Here is an 18951-nt window from a genome sequence, read left to right on the forward strand (position 1 = left end):
AATGAGAGAACTAATTCTTCGCATTTCGTAATAATTAACCACGCAATATAAGAAATGACACATGAATGACTTGATATCGATCCAATAATAAGGTAAAAATTCAATAATTACTCTAATTTAAAAATGACCTTATTTGGATATTGAATTTGGTCAACTCAACCAAAATATAGACAAACACAAAAAGAATTTGAATCGGAATTGACCAAATACTGAATCAACCTTATCTTAATCAAACCGAAATCATCCGAACCGAAATCATCCGAACCGAAATCAACCAGACCCAAATTCATCCAACCTGAAATTAACTTGATCAAACCCGTTTTGAACCCGATTCAAATTTATCCAAACCGAACATGAACCGATCTGGAATTGACCCGACCTATATCCAACCAGGACTCGATAGACCATGACTCAAATGTGACCCAACCCGAATTCGACCGACCGACCCGATCCGAGTTAAAAGAATAATTTTGATCCGAACATATCAGACCCGACCTGAATAGACCCGACTCAAACTCCATCCGATTATCCGAATTGACACCTCTACTACGAAGTGTGCATTGTGACTATTGATTTTACTATGTACACGTAATTAAAGTTTCATTAGCAAAAAGGCCCTATCAACTATTTACATACTTCCACCCTTTTATTAAAGTGACACAATTTAATAAATTGATTTATTTTTTTGTTAACATATTTTCAAAATTTGTACTCCTTCTGTTTTTTTAAATGTATCAGTTTAATCGACACATTTATCGAGATATAACTTTGACCATTAATATCTTTAATTATCTATTAGTAAAAATTGTAACAAAATTAAATTATGAAAGTAGTCATTGTGATGAACTAATGATATATTATATAATACATTTATTTATTTTATAATAGCAAAACAATTAAGTCAAATATGGCACGTGAATAGTGCAAAAGTCAGATGGTCCATTTAACAAAAAAAAAAAAAAAAAAAAAAACAAAGGGAGTAGAATTTTATATTTTATCACTTTTTCAAACACCTATTTTAGATTTAACCACTTTTTTTAATATTATTGTAAATTACTACCAGTAAAATTAAAAATACCGTGACACTTGATGAAAAAAATCGTACTCCCAAGTGCAAGATGCACCAAAGTTATTATTTGCTCATTTGATGATTAAATAAGCGATAAACATCATCATTTAATCATCATATTTTCAGCTGTGTGGCCCACTTATATAATTTCCCTCCCCTTTTCACCTCTATTTCCACGATTTTCCCTTAATCTCATCAAAATCCTAGAAAGGCCGAAGAATAAGAGTTAAAATAATACTCCTTTTTTTTTTTAAATACATCACTTTCTTTTTTATAGATTTTTTTTTAAATGCATCACTTCTATATTTGGTAATTAACCTTATAATATATTTTATTATTGCTTTTTCTTACTTTAAACCCCACTTAAATTATTTTATCATTTCTCTCTCTCCCATGATCCCCACTTAAATAATAAAAATAATTGTTCTCTCGCATACTTTCTCGGTCCCCATCTAACGTTTATGATAATAAATTATTTACCAACTCACAATGTTATATTACTCTCCTAAGTTGTAAAAATTTCAATTTTTCTATGAAATTTGTGTGTAGTAGAGAAACGTCATTATCGTCATTAAAACCACCAAAATAAGCCCATTGCATCATCAGCACAAGCAACGACAGAAATTAGGGGTGGTGGCAGGGTTTATCAATAACAGTATGTAGAGCAAGGAGTTCGTGGCTAGGTTAAACCATCGGTAAATGTCTAGTTTCTAATGGTTTTGAAAGCCCTCGAAATATTCTTGCAGTCACAAACTATATTGATGGTTGGAAGTGTGAATGTTTTGTATGTGGGGTGAAGGGTCAGGTAACAAGGAGTTGGGAAGTGTGTAATACCTCGTATTTTTTATGTGTTATATAATTTATTTAGTATGTGTAAAATATAGACATTTTCATGTATTGTTGATTTTTTTTTTTAGGAAATCATGTATTACTGTTGTTATTGCTACTGTAATATATGTTTTCATTACTTTTTTTATCTAAATTTTGTAAAATATGGAGAACAAATTATTTTTTTTTTAGCGGAATAGGGTGATTTCATTAAATAATAATAGTCATTCGGTACTTATATACAATCATCTTTTAAGATAGCTAAATTCTCAATACAAGTATTTAACACCTCTAAACTAACGACATCGCTTCTGAACTGTTCCTGAATAATTTTAGATGTCTTTGCATCGCTTTTGACGGAGCTTCATTGATGTATAGTCGCGAAAGTGATAAAACTTGATTGATCATCAAGATCGGCAAATTTGCAAGACGAATCTTCTAAATCAATGGACCCACAATTCCACAAATTTGCAAGACGAATCTTCCAAATTTGTATCCTTGTACACACGAAAAACAAACAAACAAACAAACAAACAAACAAACAATACTAAAAATCTTACTATTAGGGAACCAACTAAATCCTATATGGAGGGACTGACTATAATCACCATACTATTGTTGATCTTTATTGGCTAAATACATTAAATTGAAGAAGAATTTGAGGCTTATTATCGATAAAATTGATGGCAGCCCCTAAGTTTTATTATGGTGGCTAGGTTTGAAGAGAAAAAAACAGAGAATTTTTTTAGGGTTTATTTTTAGAACAAATTTTGATTAAAATAATGTGGTTATGACTAAAAAAAAACAATTCATTAGCGACAAGGCATACTACATCAACAAAAAAAGAGATTCTCTCATATTATGGATAATGTAAAAAATTCTGCAAAACATAACCAGTAATATAATAAATAGAACAGGAGAGTATAAATTTAACAAATACATAAAATATGGATCGGAATTAAGCAAAGGAGGTTATGACTTTGTTTTTTTACTAGTTTACCTCCCGTACGATGTAACAAAAAGAACACAAATTTTACTTCATCCATTTTTTTTATAGTGCCCCATACCCTTGGGCAGATAGTTGTAGGCAAAAAAAAAAAAGTATAAGTGGGTATGGTTAGTTGGGGATTTTCCCCAGCCAATCATCATCTGACACGTGGACCCTTCAGGTCCTGCCATGTGTCCGCCACATGGACCAGCTGGAGCCTGCCACGTGTCAAGCGATGATTAGTCCACCTTGGACCAGTTGTGCCACGCCATGTGGCCCCCCCTATGCCAAATGGAAAAAAATGGCCACCAAGGCCCAGTCTTCGGAAGAAGCCCAATCAGCCCTAGGTTGACCTAAACCTAAGACTGGCACGCTTCCCAAGGCATATAAATACCCTCATTAATCCTCATTAAAAGGGGGGTTAAGCACTTAATTACACTCACCTAGAGTACCTAAACACAAGATCTCTCCTCACCTAGGGGAACCGATCTTCCAACCTTTACTTTTCCACACTATTCACTCCTCAAACAAGTACTAACTTGATTGTAGGAGGCGGAACTCCCACCACAAGGAGTCTCCGTTGTTTTGCAGGTACAGGCGCAAGGATACCAGTCCCAGAATTGTAACTCTCCCGCAGGACATCAGAAAACCCCAAAGCATTTTGGCGTCGTCTGTGGGGAGAGTACTTTCGAGATGGAACCATAGTCTGTACCGACCCTAAGTGACAAGCGTCCCATGGACGACCCCCTGGTTCAGACGGACCAGGATACTGAAAATGAGGTTGAGGTCGAGACTCACACGGCCCCCGACAGGACCTTAAGAGCTCGACGAACTCGTTCCTCTGAAAGAAAGGATCGACAGGATTTCCTGGCTGGTTCTAGTAAACCAGCCGGTCAGCCGCTTGATCACCAACAGGCGGCCGAGGGATCTGCTCCCATCATTAGAAGTGAACTTGTGACCTTCATGAACAGCTTCAAAGGAGAGATCCAGGATCTCATCAACAAAAAGACGCCTGCTCCATCCAAGGAGCAGTCGGCCAGAAGACCCTCCCAGTTAGGGAGGAAGAAGCTTCTAAAAGATCGAGAGGCGACTCCTTATCCTAAGTCTAGGAACTGGGAACCACCTGTGATCGATCTAACTAAGTACCGATTCCCTTCTCCAGGGAAAAGAAAACCCATCCGTCAAGCGGATGGGTCAAAGAAAATATACTCTGATGCTCGATTGTTGCTAGAGCAAAAGGAGAGTGACCGACTGTCGGAGTCGGCCTCTACTTCCGATTTTCAAGACAGTTTGCACAATACCACCATGAGGTGTTCACAATTAAATTATGAGAGTCGGAAAGGCAGTACCTCCCACCGGTCCAGCTCCCAGAAAAACCAGGCGGCACCGCATGTGCCATCCCAGCCATACGTTCCGCAACCTCAATATTTCATGCAGCCTACTCTGTTTAGAGGACAGGCGGCAAGAAACGTCCAACCTTTGGACTGGCAACTACAGTTGCTTAGACTTGGAGAACAGCCGTCCGCCTTCTCCAAGGAAATTATTGAGGCCGCCCAGCCGGCCAAAGTGAAGAATGACAACACTACTAACCTAGAGGACTATCTGATGGCGTTCACCGACTTATGTAAATCCAAGGGTTGGATGATCCCACGTGGTGCAAGTGCTTCCCAGCCACCTTGAAGGGTTTTTCTTAACAATGGTTCGGCAACCTACCGACTGGTTGTGTGAACAACTTCAAAACCCTCGCTTACCTGTTCACCTCTAATTTCGCTATGAATATCCCTGTTAAGAAGACAACCCTCGACTTAAGGACCATACAACAGGGAGAGAAGGAGGGACTCCGTTCCTACATCAGGCGGTTCAACCTGATGAGGATTCAGATACAAGGGCTACCGGATGAGGTAGCCTATACCGACTTTTTTCAGAGGTCTTAAGGATGGGTCGACCTTCAAATTTGACCTGGTCCGGAAGAGGGTTGCTACCCTTCAAGAAGCCTTAATTGAGGCTGAAGCCTACATACAGGCGACTGACCTGTGTAATACTGGGAAGCAGTCGGACGGAAGGAGGTTTGACAAAAAAGAGAACCGACCAAAGCAGTCGGCAAATAAAGATGAGAAAAAGAGAAAAGAAGTCTGGGCGTTCGACTCCTCTGAACAGCCGTCCCAGAAAAAGAAGAAAGAATACAAACCATACTCTCCCAAGTATGCGTTCAACAAGGATATCCAAGCTATCCTCAATGAAATCAAAGGCCGGATCTCAATTGAGAAGCCGACCCCCATGAAAGGTTCTGCGAGTAATCGGAACCAAAACAAATTTTGTAATTTCCATGAAGACATTGGTCATGAAACCAATGAATGTATAAGCCTCATGCGCTTCCTGGACCGCCTGGCAGAAAAAGGCGATCTTGATTCATATGTCAAGAATTCCAAGGGGAATGCTCCCCCTAAACAAAAACAGTCGGCCAAGAAGAATCACCGGTCGACCGACAGTTTTGATACTGATGACGCCGTCGTCTATACCATAGCAGGCGGCTTCGCAGAAGGCGCGGCCCCACAATCAGGGGCAAAAAAGATAACATCAAGAGGTTGGATGTTAACTCCGTCAATCAAGGACGAACCCTCAAGAATACATTCCCAGAAATTGTCATCACAGAAGAGGATCTGGGAGGGGTTAGGGGGCCGCATGACGACCCAATTGTCATTGAATGTAAAGTGGCCAACCAAAAAGTTGGCCGGATCCTCATAGATACCGGCAGTTCCCCTAATCTCATCAGCAACAAGTGCTTGGAAAAGCTCAAGTACAAACCTGACTGCATACATCCAGTATCTCACCCTTTAGTAGGGTTTGGAGGAAGTGTCGTCCACCCAGTGGGACGGGTGGATCTACCCATCCGTCTGGGTGAGAAAGGGGAAGGTCACCACATGGTGGTTCGGTTCTTAGTTGTTGAAGAACTCTCGGCCTATAGCATGATCCTAGGGCGACCCACCCTGAACAACTCAAAAGCTGTCATCATTCCTTCTCTTATGCTACTCAAGTTTGAGAAGGATGATGGAACAGTCAGCTCCCTAAGGGGAGATCATAAGATGGCACGAGAGTGTTATCTCACTGATATTAAACCCACTGTAGCGGCTGCTGGCCCAAGTGGAGAGAACAATGACCTTGAACAGATCAAGGAGAATGCGCCTGCAGCAGGCGACAAGAAAAGAAAGGCCACCCAACTAGGAGCCGAGAGAAAGAAAAGACGATAGCAATCACTGGCAGAGGAGCGGTCAGACGAATTCCACCCTCAGCCGGCTGGTGAGAATACGGATGTCATCCTGGACGACTCACGTCCTAACCGAACAGCTAAAGTTGGGACAACAGCTCTAATAGTGCTGGGTGATGATCTTCACCAACTCTTGAAGGAATTCAAGGATATATTTGCATTTGAGGTATATGAGATGCCAGGCATCAGTCCAGACTTGGCAGTGCATAAACTAGCTGTGGATATGAAAAAGAAGCCGGTCCGGCAAAAGAAACGGAACCATGGTGAAGAAAGAAGTCAGGCGGCTGCCGCCGAGGTTAAAAAGTTGCTTGATGCAGGGTTCATTCGGTAATGTTATTTCCCTGACTGGGTTGCAAACGTTGTACTAGTAAAGAAGCCGAATGGGTACCTGACGAATGTGTGTGGACTACACTAATTTAAACAAGGCGTGCCCCAAATTTAGTTATCCATTGCCTAAGATTGACAGCCTGGTCGACTCAACAGCCGGGCACGCTTTGATGAGCTTCATGGACGCCTACACTGGTTTCCATCAGATTCCGCTTTGGAAGAAGGATCAGGAGAAGACGGCCTTCGTCACTAATCAAGGGTTATATTGCTACACGGTCATGCCGCTTGGTTTGAAGAACGCCCCGGCCACTTTCCAAAGAATGATCAACACGGTTTTCTTTGACCAAATTGGAAGGAATGTCGAGGCATACATAGACGATATGATTGTGAAATCAAATCTTCAGACGAACCATCTGGCCGACCTCCGAGAAACATTCACCACACTAAGGCGGCACCATGTCATGCTCAATTCCAAGAAATGTGTTTTTGGGGTTGAGTCTGGGAAGTTTCTCGGATTTCTCATCAATCAGAGAGGTATAGAGGCGAACCCCGAGAAAGTGCAGGCGGTCATAGACATGCAATCGCCTCGCAATGTCCGAGAGGTTCAGAAGTTAACAGGTTGTCTGACGGCCTTAGGAAGATTTCTCAGTCGGTCAGGCGACAAGTGCCTTTACTTTTTTCAGGCAATAAAGAAGAAAGCTAGGTTTGAATGGGGTCTGGATGCTGAGGCGGCTTTCCAAAAACTGAAGGCCCATCTGCACTTCTTACCAAGGCTGGTCAGTCCCTTGCCCAAAGAAGTGCTCTACATGTACCTCGCAGTGTCTGACCATCCTCTAAGTGCTTTTCTCCTTGCTGAAAGATACGGCTGTCAGCTCCCGGTCTACTTTGTCAGTCATGTGCTGAAGAATGCTGAGTTGAGGTACCCCCTAGTGGAAAAATTCGGTCTTGCTCTTTTCATGGCAGTTAGAAAATTGAAGCCTTACTTCTTGGCACATTCAATCGTTGTATACACAGATCAGCCAATCAAGCGGCCACTGACAACCATGGAGTCGTCAGGCCGAATGATCAAATGGGCGATAGAGATTCAGAGCCTTGAAATCACATTTGAGCGAAGAAAAGCAGTAAAGGGGCAAGCATTTGCTGATTTTATTGTAGAAATGACTCGGCCCTCTGATTCTCAAATTCCAGACCAAGTCTGGAAGGTCTATGTGGACGGGAGCTCCACTTCGAATGGTTGTGGGGCAGGCGTCATATGTCAGTTGCCAGAAGGCAACAGGTACGAGTATGCTCTACGTTTTAACTTCTAAGCCTCGAACAACAAGGCGGAATATGAAGCTTTACTGGCCGGTATCCGCATGTGTAAGGCGGCTAGGGCAAGAAGAATAGACGCCTGCTCTGACTCACAATTGATAGTGAGTCAGTATAACGGCGAATATGAAGCAACTCATCCGGCTATGATTAAATATTTGCAGGCGGTATGACAAGCGGCCGGGTCACTTAAGGAGTTTCATTTAACTCAAGTACCCAGGTCCGAAAACAACCAGGCGGATGCTCTCTCAAAGTTGGCATCCTTGGCCTCTTGTGACACTCCAAGAACCGTCTTCTGGGAAGTTATGGAAAAGAGAAGTATTGAAGAAGAACCTATTGGAGTTCTAGATCGAAGTTCAACCTGGATGGACCCAATCAGGGCTTGTTTAACAGACGACACCTTGCTGAATGATCAATCCCAGGCGACCTTGCTGAAAAAACGGGCGTCCTGCTTCGAAATGTGCAAGGGCGAGCTCTTTAAGAAGGGTTATCTTCTGCCCCTCTTAAAGTGTGTGACCCCAGAAAGAGGACGAGAGGTCCTAGAAGACCTACATTCAGGGTATTGTGCTTCGCACGTAGGCGGTAGGTAGCTTGCTGAACGGGCAAGGCGGCAAGGTTACTTTTGGCCTACCTTAGAAGCAGACGCCATGGAGATGGTGACAAAATGTGACAAGTGCCAAAGGTTTGGCAAGTTAATTCATCGTCCGACTACTGATCTTACGGCCATCCATAGCCCACTACCGTTTGCTAAGTGGGCATGGATATCCTAGATCCCTATATACCTGCTATAGGCGGCAGGAAGTACATAATTGTGACATTCGACTACTTCACCAAATGGGTAGAGGTAGAGGCTGTAAAGGGAATCAAGACGAAGGATGTAATCTCATTTATCTTGAAAAATGTCATCACTTGGTTTGGTGTGCCCATGTCTATGGTTTTTGATAATGGTCCTCAATTTGAGATGTTGTTCTCAAAAATTGGCTAGAAGACCAAGGCATCCCGCACTACTTCGCATCAGTCGGCAGACCGCAAGCAAACGACCAAGTAGAAGCTTTCAATAAAATCATCTCAGACGGTCTCAAAAAGAAGATTGAACGAGCAGGCGGCCTATGGGCAGACGAACTACCACATGTTCTTTGGGCCATTAGGACGACTGAAAAAGGGGCGATAGGAGAGACTCCATTCCTCCTAACTTATGGGGAAGAAGCTGTTCTTCCAATTGAACACTACGATCCGACTCTTCGAATAATGTTGTATGACGAAGAGGCGAATTGGGATTCCATGCGCCTGGCATTGGACTCACTCCCAGAACGAAGGGGCAATGCAGCCCTACGCCATGAAATATACCGCCTGAGAAGGACAAGGTCATACAACAAAAGAGTGCATAGGCGTCCACTCAAAGTGGGGTACTTTGTACTAAGAAAGATAGAAGCAGTCGGTAGGGCTAATGAGTCAGGCAAATTAACTCCCAACTGGGAAGGACCCTACCGAATCTATGAAGAGGTCAGGGACGGCACCTACCGCCTGGAAACACCAAACGGCCAACCCCTACCTCGAACCTGGAATGTAGATAATCTAAAGAAGTATTATTTTTAAATGATGTAAATAGCCGAGAGCTACTAATAAAGTTTGCTATTTTGCTTCATCTATATTGTATATTAAGAGGCATGCCGCCTGCTCCATTAGCAGTCGGCCACTCTCCACAGTTGAGGGGCATGCCAACTGGTGAAACAGTCGGCTACTCTCCATTTTACTCAAATATGCATTTAATTAAGAGGGGCATGTCGCCTGTGGCTATACAGGCGGCTACTCTCCTATACTTGGTTCACCATGAACTACCTAAGGCCTTTGCCCGAATGATCAGACCAGGCGCCAAGCTAACTGATCCAATCTTTAAATTAATACGACCTGTCCCAACATCATAGCAGGCGTCCGGCGGCATCCCTTCGGATGAAATTCGTCGCAGAGAGAAACTCCCTTTTGGGTGGAACATTGCTCTATAAACTAATTACATGGCACCTAGACGACTGACCCCAAGGGCAACCACGTAGCCGTTTTTGAGACAAGGATAACTCTAACACTAAACCAAACAAGTGTTAGCAGTTAACATCCGCGTCGGATAACGGACTGTATTACTTGGGATAAGTACAACCGGTACCTCTTGAGTAAATAGCCAACAAAAATTGGCGAATCAAGGGGATCAACAGGCCTCCGCCGCCTCATACCTGTACTACTCAAGCTCAGAAGCTGACGAATGAGTAATCATAAAGATTACTCATAAGTCACTCTCTTATACTTAGTAAGAATCCAAAAAGGTATGATGAGTCCGCTTTTCCAAAGGCAAACAAAAGCTCTCGTACCGCGACCCCTACTAAGATGATTTCTTTGCAAACCAAACATGTTTGAAAAACTGGTTCGTGAGTCGACTGTTTTTTGGCATACAGGGACTCAAGAACTATTCCTATTTAAAAACAAACAGGCGGACTGGTTATAAGCGGCCTGTCCCTTTCTAACTTATTTCCTAAAATACGTTGGAATCCGACTGGGTAAATGGCCGACTGATCGCCTAACCTGGAACCAAGACAACCAATCGTCCAGGGGCATAGGCAGTCGGTACCTAGTACCTATTCACAATCTTTGGCTCACAATAAGTTACAAATTTTAAAACAGCCGAAACAGTCAGTATGACATGCAAGCGGATAGTCAGGATCCTCTACACTTGGCAAAAATGAAGCATGAACAATATTCAGTGAGCAAAGACGACTGAAAGATGGTCGCCAAATTCATATAAACAGCCGGCCATAAAGACCGGCAAAATATTCATAAACCCCGCCCCTTGGCCGGGTAAAGTGATACAAGAACAAACGGCACGCAGGGCGAAGAAAAGTTTGAAAAAATAAAGCTTTAAGCATTGGGAGGGGCTTCAGTATTAGCTGCCGCCTGATCGAGCTCAACGATGGGCGCCTGATCCTTCAAAGCGTCCTCCTTTGTTGTCGCATCTTTAGGGGCTGGAGCTTTAGATGCATCCACTTCAATTGGCTGTAGCACCACCACCTCTTCTTCCTCCTCAGAGCTGGAGTCGGTCGCCTCATCTTTGCCAGCCGCCTGTTGCATGATCATTCGGTTGTACTCTTCAGTACAAGCGTTGAACTTCTTTTCCCAGGCGGCATAGCTGGCTTTTGGGAAGAGGGCGGTCCAGATCATCTTCATGATCTGAGCCGAGTCCTCCATCATGGCTTGAGCTAAAGCCATCTTTTCAGCCTCGGCCTTAGCTTTAAGATCTTTAGTAATGGCCGCTTCCTGCTTTTGCAGGCGGTCCTTGACACTCTCCAAGGATTTCAAAAGAGATTCATATTGGTGCGCCATATGCTTAAGTGGCTTCAGCTCCGCTCGGAGATCTTTGACAGTCGTCTCTAGCTCATTGTTCTTCTTCTTGGCCGCCTCTAGCTCGGTGCGGACAATCGAAGTGGCCTACGCCTGATAATAAAGAATATCAGTTGTCAAAATTTCATTTTGGGCAATTTGAAACATTGCCTTATCAACATCAGAGGCGGCCATAGCTTTAACAGCCTTTACCTCTTTGTTCTTGGCGTTGATCGGCCTTCGGGGGCCGTGTACTCGCAGCATGGTCTGAAAAAAGGAAAACAGGCGTCAGATTTAAAAATAACAGGCGGCACGCAAAGTCAACATTTTAAAAATATTCTAAGTCTACCTCAGAAAGGAGACCCATAATGCCGTCTAGGTCAAGGGTACCGACTCCCTTGACTGCATCCCTCTCCTCTTGAGGGACGACCTTAATCATAGACTTGGCCATTTGGACCAAGTCTGGTTCTTAAGGGCCGTTTGCATCCAAAAAAGAGAAACATCAAAAACATGAGGAGAGCAATGAAGAAATAAGTTAAGTCCAGCAAAGCCCGTTTATACCTCTTGGCGGCCGACTGTCCCTAGGGACTTGTGTTGGCTTACCCCCACTTTGTGGGGTGATCGGCTATTTGTCAGTCGACTGCTTCCTGGCAGAGCCAGGTGAGCTCCCAATCGTCAGCTTGCGAGCCTTCGTATCCGGCTACTGGGAAGAAGAGGGTTTGGAAGTGCCCGCCTGCAAAAAAGATGTATGGTTAATACTAATAAAAGCAGGTTTTCAAGACAAGTTCGAAGGCTCGGAACTCACTATGGGCGACTCCTTGGCAGGAGAATCAAAAGAGGTCCGCTTCTGATGCATGATGGAGGTTCGTAGTAAGGCAGCCGCCTTCTTTGACGCAGAGATGTGGTCCATAGCTTCAGCTGAAAATAAGTACCGCAAAGGGTTAGAAAAAATTCAAAAACAAAGCAGAAGATGTGTACATATGCTCAAGAGGCAAGATACCTCTGGAGGACCGACTACTAAGGCCGCAGGCGGCCAGAAGATACTTGTCATAGAGCCGTTGAAACTTGGGGACGGAGTTTAGGGGCACCTGCTCTCGTACCCTAGTAGTAGAGTTTGCCCTAATCTCTACTTTGAAGAGTCCTCGGTCATGGATCTCTTCCCTAGCCTTGCGGGGGACAAGCGGCATGCTGCGACCGCCTGCTAGAAGAGGCGGATCCTTGTTCCACCTATTGTTGCACTTGTTCAACAGCTTGTCAGGACTGGCAATGATGAGGAAGGTGTTTCTCCAATCCTTCTATTTATTTTCCTTCCCCCTCGTCATCAAATAGCCCTTGTGGCTCGTTATTTGGTACAAGCCAGTACCGCTTGCTTTGGGGGTCCGGCTAAGATAGTTCATATGGGTGAACGCCTCAAAATTCGGCTCTACCCCATGCATTTCACATCCGGCTACATAGCCAAGGATGTTAAACCAGGAATTAGGGGCTAACTGCCATAGCCCCACCTCGTATCCATCGAGGATTTGTTGAACGACCAGATGCAAGGGAAATCGAAGCCCAGCCTTAATGGCCGCCTCGTAGCAGCCAAAACAGGCGTCGCCGTAGCTAGTTCTCGCGGGCCAGACGACTTTATCCTCAGCATTCGGCACAAATAATTGAAAATCAAGACCCATCACATGGTCCGATAGAAAAGAGTCTATTCGTTCCTTCATGGCCTTGACTCGGCCCTTTGGAACGTGACAGTAGTAAGGGGTATTTAGCTCCCTATGGGAGGCGGATGGTTCTGCCCAGTCGTCCCCCTTATCAGCTGCATGAGAAAGTCTCGCCTCATGCAAACGAGAATGCCTTTCCTCTGAGTTTATAGAGAGGCGGCTTGAAGAGCTAGAGTCAGACTCACTATCAGAAGAGTCCGACTCCTCCCCTCTCCCTGAGGGGGCCGACCCCTCTTCTTCTTCAGGGGCCATCTGCTGACTGGCCAGGTCAACAGTGAAGTGGGAAGGGGCTATCTTAGCTCCCTCTTCAGAGCTCTCGGCAGAAGGGCCACCTTGGGTCCCTGCGGTATCAGGCGGCTGGTCCGACAGCTCACTAATTTGAACCCGGAAAGAGGAGCCATCAGAGCTTTCAATCCTCTTTGTTCTTTTTGTTCTTGCCATACTATCCTACATAGATACAAAGACAGTTGGATTCCGGGACTTGCTCAAAGTTTGAAGTACCGCAGGGCAGTCGGCACCCCTACTCCTAGACTCAGCCGTCCCCGGTGACCGGCTGATTGCTAACCTAGGTCGTGCCGGATGCTTTTGAGGCCTCATTTTCAAAAACGAAAGAAAAAGTGCAAAAGAAAAACAGAAAAAATATAAAGGAACAGACGGTTACCTGAAACTTAAGTTCTGAAAGAAAGCTTGATTGAACAGGCGTCCAACAAAAACAGGCGGTTGGTAAAAGCAGTCGTCCAGAAAGTCAGAGCTCAAGTTTAGGGGTCCGAGAGTTCTCTTGAAAAAGTTTGCAAATGTGAAAAAAAGACTTGGTTAACATGCCCTTATATAGGGCAAAAGGAGAATGCGAAGGGTCGCTTCAAAATTCAAAAAATAAGCGGGAAAAGCTCTCGGCCTATCACAGGACGACACCTGTAATAGTCCGTCGCCTGTTATAGGCCGACACCTGTCACAGGTGACATGTGACCAGTCACATGCCACCTATGAGGGGCAAATGATTAGGGAATTTTCCCCAGCCAATCATCATTTGACACGTGGACCTTTCAAGTCCTGCCATGTGTCCGCCACATGGACCAGCTGGAGCCTGCCACGTGTCAAGCGATGATTAGTCCACCTTGGACCAGTTGTTCCACGCCATGTGGCCTCCCTTATGCCAAATGGGCAAAAACGACCACCAAGGCCCAGTCTTCGGAAGAAGCCCAATCAGCCCTAGGTTGACCTAAACTTAGGACTGGCACGCTTCCCAAGGCATATAAATACCCTCATTAAAAGGGGGGTTAAGCAATTAATTACACTCACCTAGAGTACCTAAACACTAGATCTCTCCTCACCTAGGAGAACCCGATCTTCCAACCTTTACTTTTCCGCACTATTCACTCCTCAAACAAGTACTAACTTGATTGTAGGAGGCGGAACTCCCACCACAAGGAGTCTCCGTTGTTTTGCAGGTACAGGCGCAAGGATACCAGTCCCAGAATTGTAACTCTCCCGCAGGACATCAGAAAACCCCGAAACAGTTAGGAATAAAAAAGTTTGGAAAAGTAAGAGAGAGAAATATGAATGGGAACCACTATGAATAATGTGAGATGGAGAAAATATTATAAAATGATAGTGGGGTTAAAAGGAAAAGAGAGAAATAATATATAATGTGAGTGGGGTTTTCACTTTTGGTAATGGGACACTTATAAAAACAGTTGTTTATGGGAAGTGAGGCACTTAAATAAAAAAAAAAAAAAAGGGAGTAATTGTTAATCTTTTGTGTGTGTGTGCGTGTGTGTGTGTCAAAAAAGAACACAAATTGATTAATAATTACAAATTTAAAAGCATCACAATTTCTTACAATTAATTGAAAAACTTTTAAAAATAAAACAATTGTATTACATTGAATATTAATCAAAATTACAAAACAAAAGAATCAATAACTACACACATTAAAAAATAAGCGAAAATGTAAATATTGAAATATTGATGGAGGCATAAAAAATTAAGAAAGAGGCGACAAAATAACACTATTGAGGAATAAGAAAAGCAATAAGGGTTTCAATAATTGGTGGGAATGGGAAGAGTGCTTAATTTGAGATTGGTAAATATATAATACTATTTTTTAGGCATAATAGATGGAAGGATTTAGCCCAAAAAAAAAAAATTAATAAAATGATGTCATCAATACATTTAGGCGTGAAATTTTTTTATGAGAGTATGACATGTGAACCAATTTAGGAAGGGAATGATGTCAGCGGTTTCTACTTTAATATTAGTTATAGATGACTTCATGTACAACTCTATAGTAAACTTTAGTTATTTGTATAAAATATTAATTAGTGGTTGATTTGTAATTAATAACATAATACTAAAACAGACACCAATAATGACACATCACACATGTCACATCTTGGTGTTGTTTTTTTCCCTCCAAAACTCCCCCTCCCTTTTTAGCAAAATCTTATTTAGGAATATTTGTATAATACAAGTATATTCATAGTCTTTATATTATCTTTATAATAATTGTCTTCCTTTTTATTTCATGTTCTATTTACTTAAAATAGTTACACAGTACAAGATTTTGAGACTTTTAATTAAGAGAGAATAATCTATAATTTAGAAGGTTGAAATATGGTGGATAATATAAAATAACGGAGCCAAAAATACAATATCGGGGTTCAATGGGGAAAAAAAAACATTATTCATGGTGTTGATTTGAAATCTTATGAAATAATAATTGAGTTAGTTTTCTGTTATTTATTTCTTTAATAATTTTACCAACTTTTAATTTTTTTTTCCTTCAAAAAATCTATTAAATATTAATAAAACAGGTCATGCTTACATCGATCATTTATATATATATATATGTATATATATATATGTATATATATATATATATACATACATATATGTATATATATATACATATATGTATATATATATGTATATATATATATTATTATTATTATTCTACTGAGCTTATTTTTTGGAAGTACATTGTATAGTTCTAAATTAATTCATTAATATAAAGTCATACAACATCTACATTGTATAGTTTTATTAGGAATAACATGCCATTAATGTAATATAATGCATATTATTTTTTTTAAATACTTTCAACACAATTTATAAAAAATAATAGTTTTTTTCTCAGTTGTAATTTTAATAATTTTTTCCTTATTATTTCATCTTTCTTATATGCATTGCATCTGTTTATTCCACATTAGTTGCTTCATTTTTATATTATATCACAAATTGATTATGAGAAAAATATTATTACTATTGTGCATCGCACGGGCACTAATCTAGTAATAATATTAATAAAATCTGATCAAATCTAAGAACTTCATATCACATCAGCAAATTTTAGGCCACGTTAAATTTTATTGGGACAGTTTTTAGCCATCGTAGCTATTTTAAATCATTTTTACAACTTATTTAGACATCAATTTTAATTTTTTTAAAAAATGGTATTCACATACCCTCACGACAGTTTTAATGGCAAAATACGGTCGTAGATTTGCGACAACTTTTACACTGTCATAGATTTTAAATTTTGCGACAGTTTAATGGCTATTCTAGACAAACCGTCGTAATTTGATCGCTTTCTAGTAGTGAAAATAGATCATATTAGAAAATTTTAGATCATAAATACTAGATCAAACGAACTGAATATAGCCATGGACGAAGTACACATACATCTATTCTATTAACTAATACTACAACAAAACATTGCTGACATCATCGAGTCTTAAACTATCCTACGTGTCACTCTCACATTAAAAATTTTCCCTCCAATTTTCATGTGTGATGTCATCAATTATTAATGATTTTTTAATTTTTATTTTTAATCTACACTTTTGACTTCAATACATAAGTGTATATATAAAATTCATTTAACCAAGTTTCTTTACTAAATTATAGTTTCACATACCTAATTTGTTTGATGTTTGATCATGGTTTCAATTTTTTTTTTCTTTCCTTACGTGTAAATTATTTTTATATCTAATTCTAATCTTCATATAAAATGTAATGCAACAAATTATAAATTACAAGAAAGATGATTCTAACCGTACATCGCACGAGATAACCTAGTTAATTTAGTAATATAAAAACGATGATTACATTCTTAGTGAATCAGTGTGATCATCTAAAAATTTTCTCTATTCTCTCTCTTAAAACTTAGCCACCATAGTAAAACTTAGGGGCTACCATCGATTTTTATCGATGGTAAGCCCCAAAATCTTCTTTAATTTAATGTTTTTAGCTAATAAAGATCACTAACAGTATGGTGATTATAGTTAGTCCCTCCACGTTAGGGATGTCAATGGGGCGGGGCGGGGCGGATGCTGGCTTTCCCATCCCCATCCCCACCTAAAATTTTCATCCCCATCCCCATCCCCATCCCCGCGGCTGGTCTAAAATTCATCTCCATTCCCACCCCGACGGGTACAATTCCAAAACCATCCCCACCCCAACCCCCACTTGGATATCCACCCCCACCTAATCCCCACCTAAGACCCGCCTCCCAAATACACAATCCTTCATAATTAATAAAGATTGCAAAAAGAAAAAAATTATTGTTAATATTACACATTTTTTTGGTTTATAATATAAGTGTGTTACAAAGTATTATATTTACTACTTTATTTTACATAATTTTTTTTTTTTATAAAATAGTATAAAAGTATATAATTTTGTTTTTAAAAATATATGGATGTGGGGATGGGGCGGGTACATAGTGGGGTAGGTGGGGATGGGGCGGGTACGAAGCGTGGCGGGTGGGGCGGGGCGGGATGGGGCGGGTACAACCTATAATCCACCCCCGCCCCATCACCCATGGCGGGTATGGTTTTTATCCCCATCTTCGCCCCACCACCCGCCAAACCAAGATCCATCCCCGCCCCATTGGGGCGGGGATGGGGCGGGTCTCCTATTTGACCCGCCCCCCTACTCCACGTAGTGTTTAGTCAGTCTCTCCATGTAGGGTTTAGTAGTGTTTGTTTGTTTGTTTGTTTTTAGAGTGTGCAAGCATATAAATTTGGAAGATTCGTTTTACAAATTTGTGGAATTGCGGGTCTGTTGGGATAGGGGTGCAGATTTAAAAGATTCGTCTTGCAATTTTGCAGATTTTGATGACCAATCAAGTTTTATTACTTTTGCGATTATACATCAATGGAGATCCGTCAAGAACAATGCAAAGACATCTAAGATTATCCAGGAGCAGTTCAGAAGCGATGCCATTAGATTAAGGGTGTTTAATTCTTGTATTAAAAATTTAGATCTCTTAAGAAATGATTGTAAGTGCCAAATGACAATTATTATTTAATAAAATCACCCCAATCAGTGTCACCATCTAGTAGATAATCATGGTATGCTAGTGCAATTTCTCTTCCAAGCCAGACCAAGTCAAATTAACAAAATTAAAGCTGTACTGTACTACATCCCATTTTGAAATGGTAAAAACTAAAAAGGCGTAGTTTGTAAAACAAATCCCACTTCCTATTTTGGTGGGATCCTTTGTGTAGTGAGTTTACTATCTCAAACACATCAAAAAAAAAAATAAAAAATAAAAAAAATATAAATATCTCGATTCTCGAAGGTTTGTTGCGGGACTCTACTTCTCCATGCAACTTTCTAGCCAACCACAATGGCCCAATTCATGAAATAACGTTTAGACACACATCATATACGTGATTGCATATTAATTTTCGTTTTTTGTTTTTGATTTTTTGAAAACTAAAAAGGAAAGAAGGAACCATAAAAAAATGGCTTGGAATTTTTTGTTATCATCAGTTTTAAAAATAATGATAATTCTAATAGATTTGACTTTTTTTCGTGAACGAATCTTTTTTTTTTTTTTTTTTTTTTTTTTTTTTAAGCAGTTCAAAAGGACTAAGTTTCATTGATTAAAGTCATACTATATCTACAATTGACAAATAACGATAATGAAAACAAATTTAACAAAATCAAACAAGAATTAACCGGAGAAGTGCTAAGAATCCAAATACATAGATATAACAATTCGACATATTCTCGATTCGTTGTCTTATACAACTTTTTGAGTGGATCCGTCGACGGTTCAATATTTTGTGAGGAAAAAATTTCTTGT

This window comes from Chenopodium quinoa, unplaced genomic scaffold, assembly GCF_001683475.1.
Source record: "Chenopodium quinoa cultivar QQ74 unplaced genomic scaffold, ASM168347v1, whole genome shotgun sequence".
Lineage (NCBI taxonomy): Eukaryota > Viridiplantae > Streptophyta > Magnoliopsida > Caryophyllales > Amaranthaceae > Chenopodium > Chenopodium quinoa.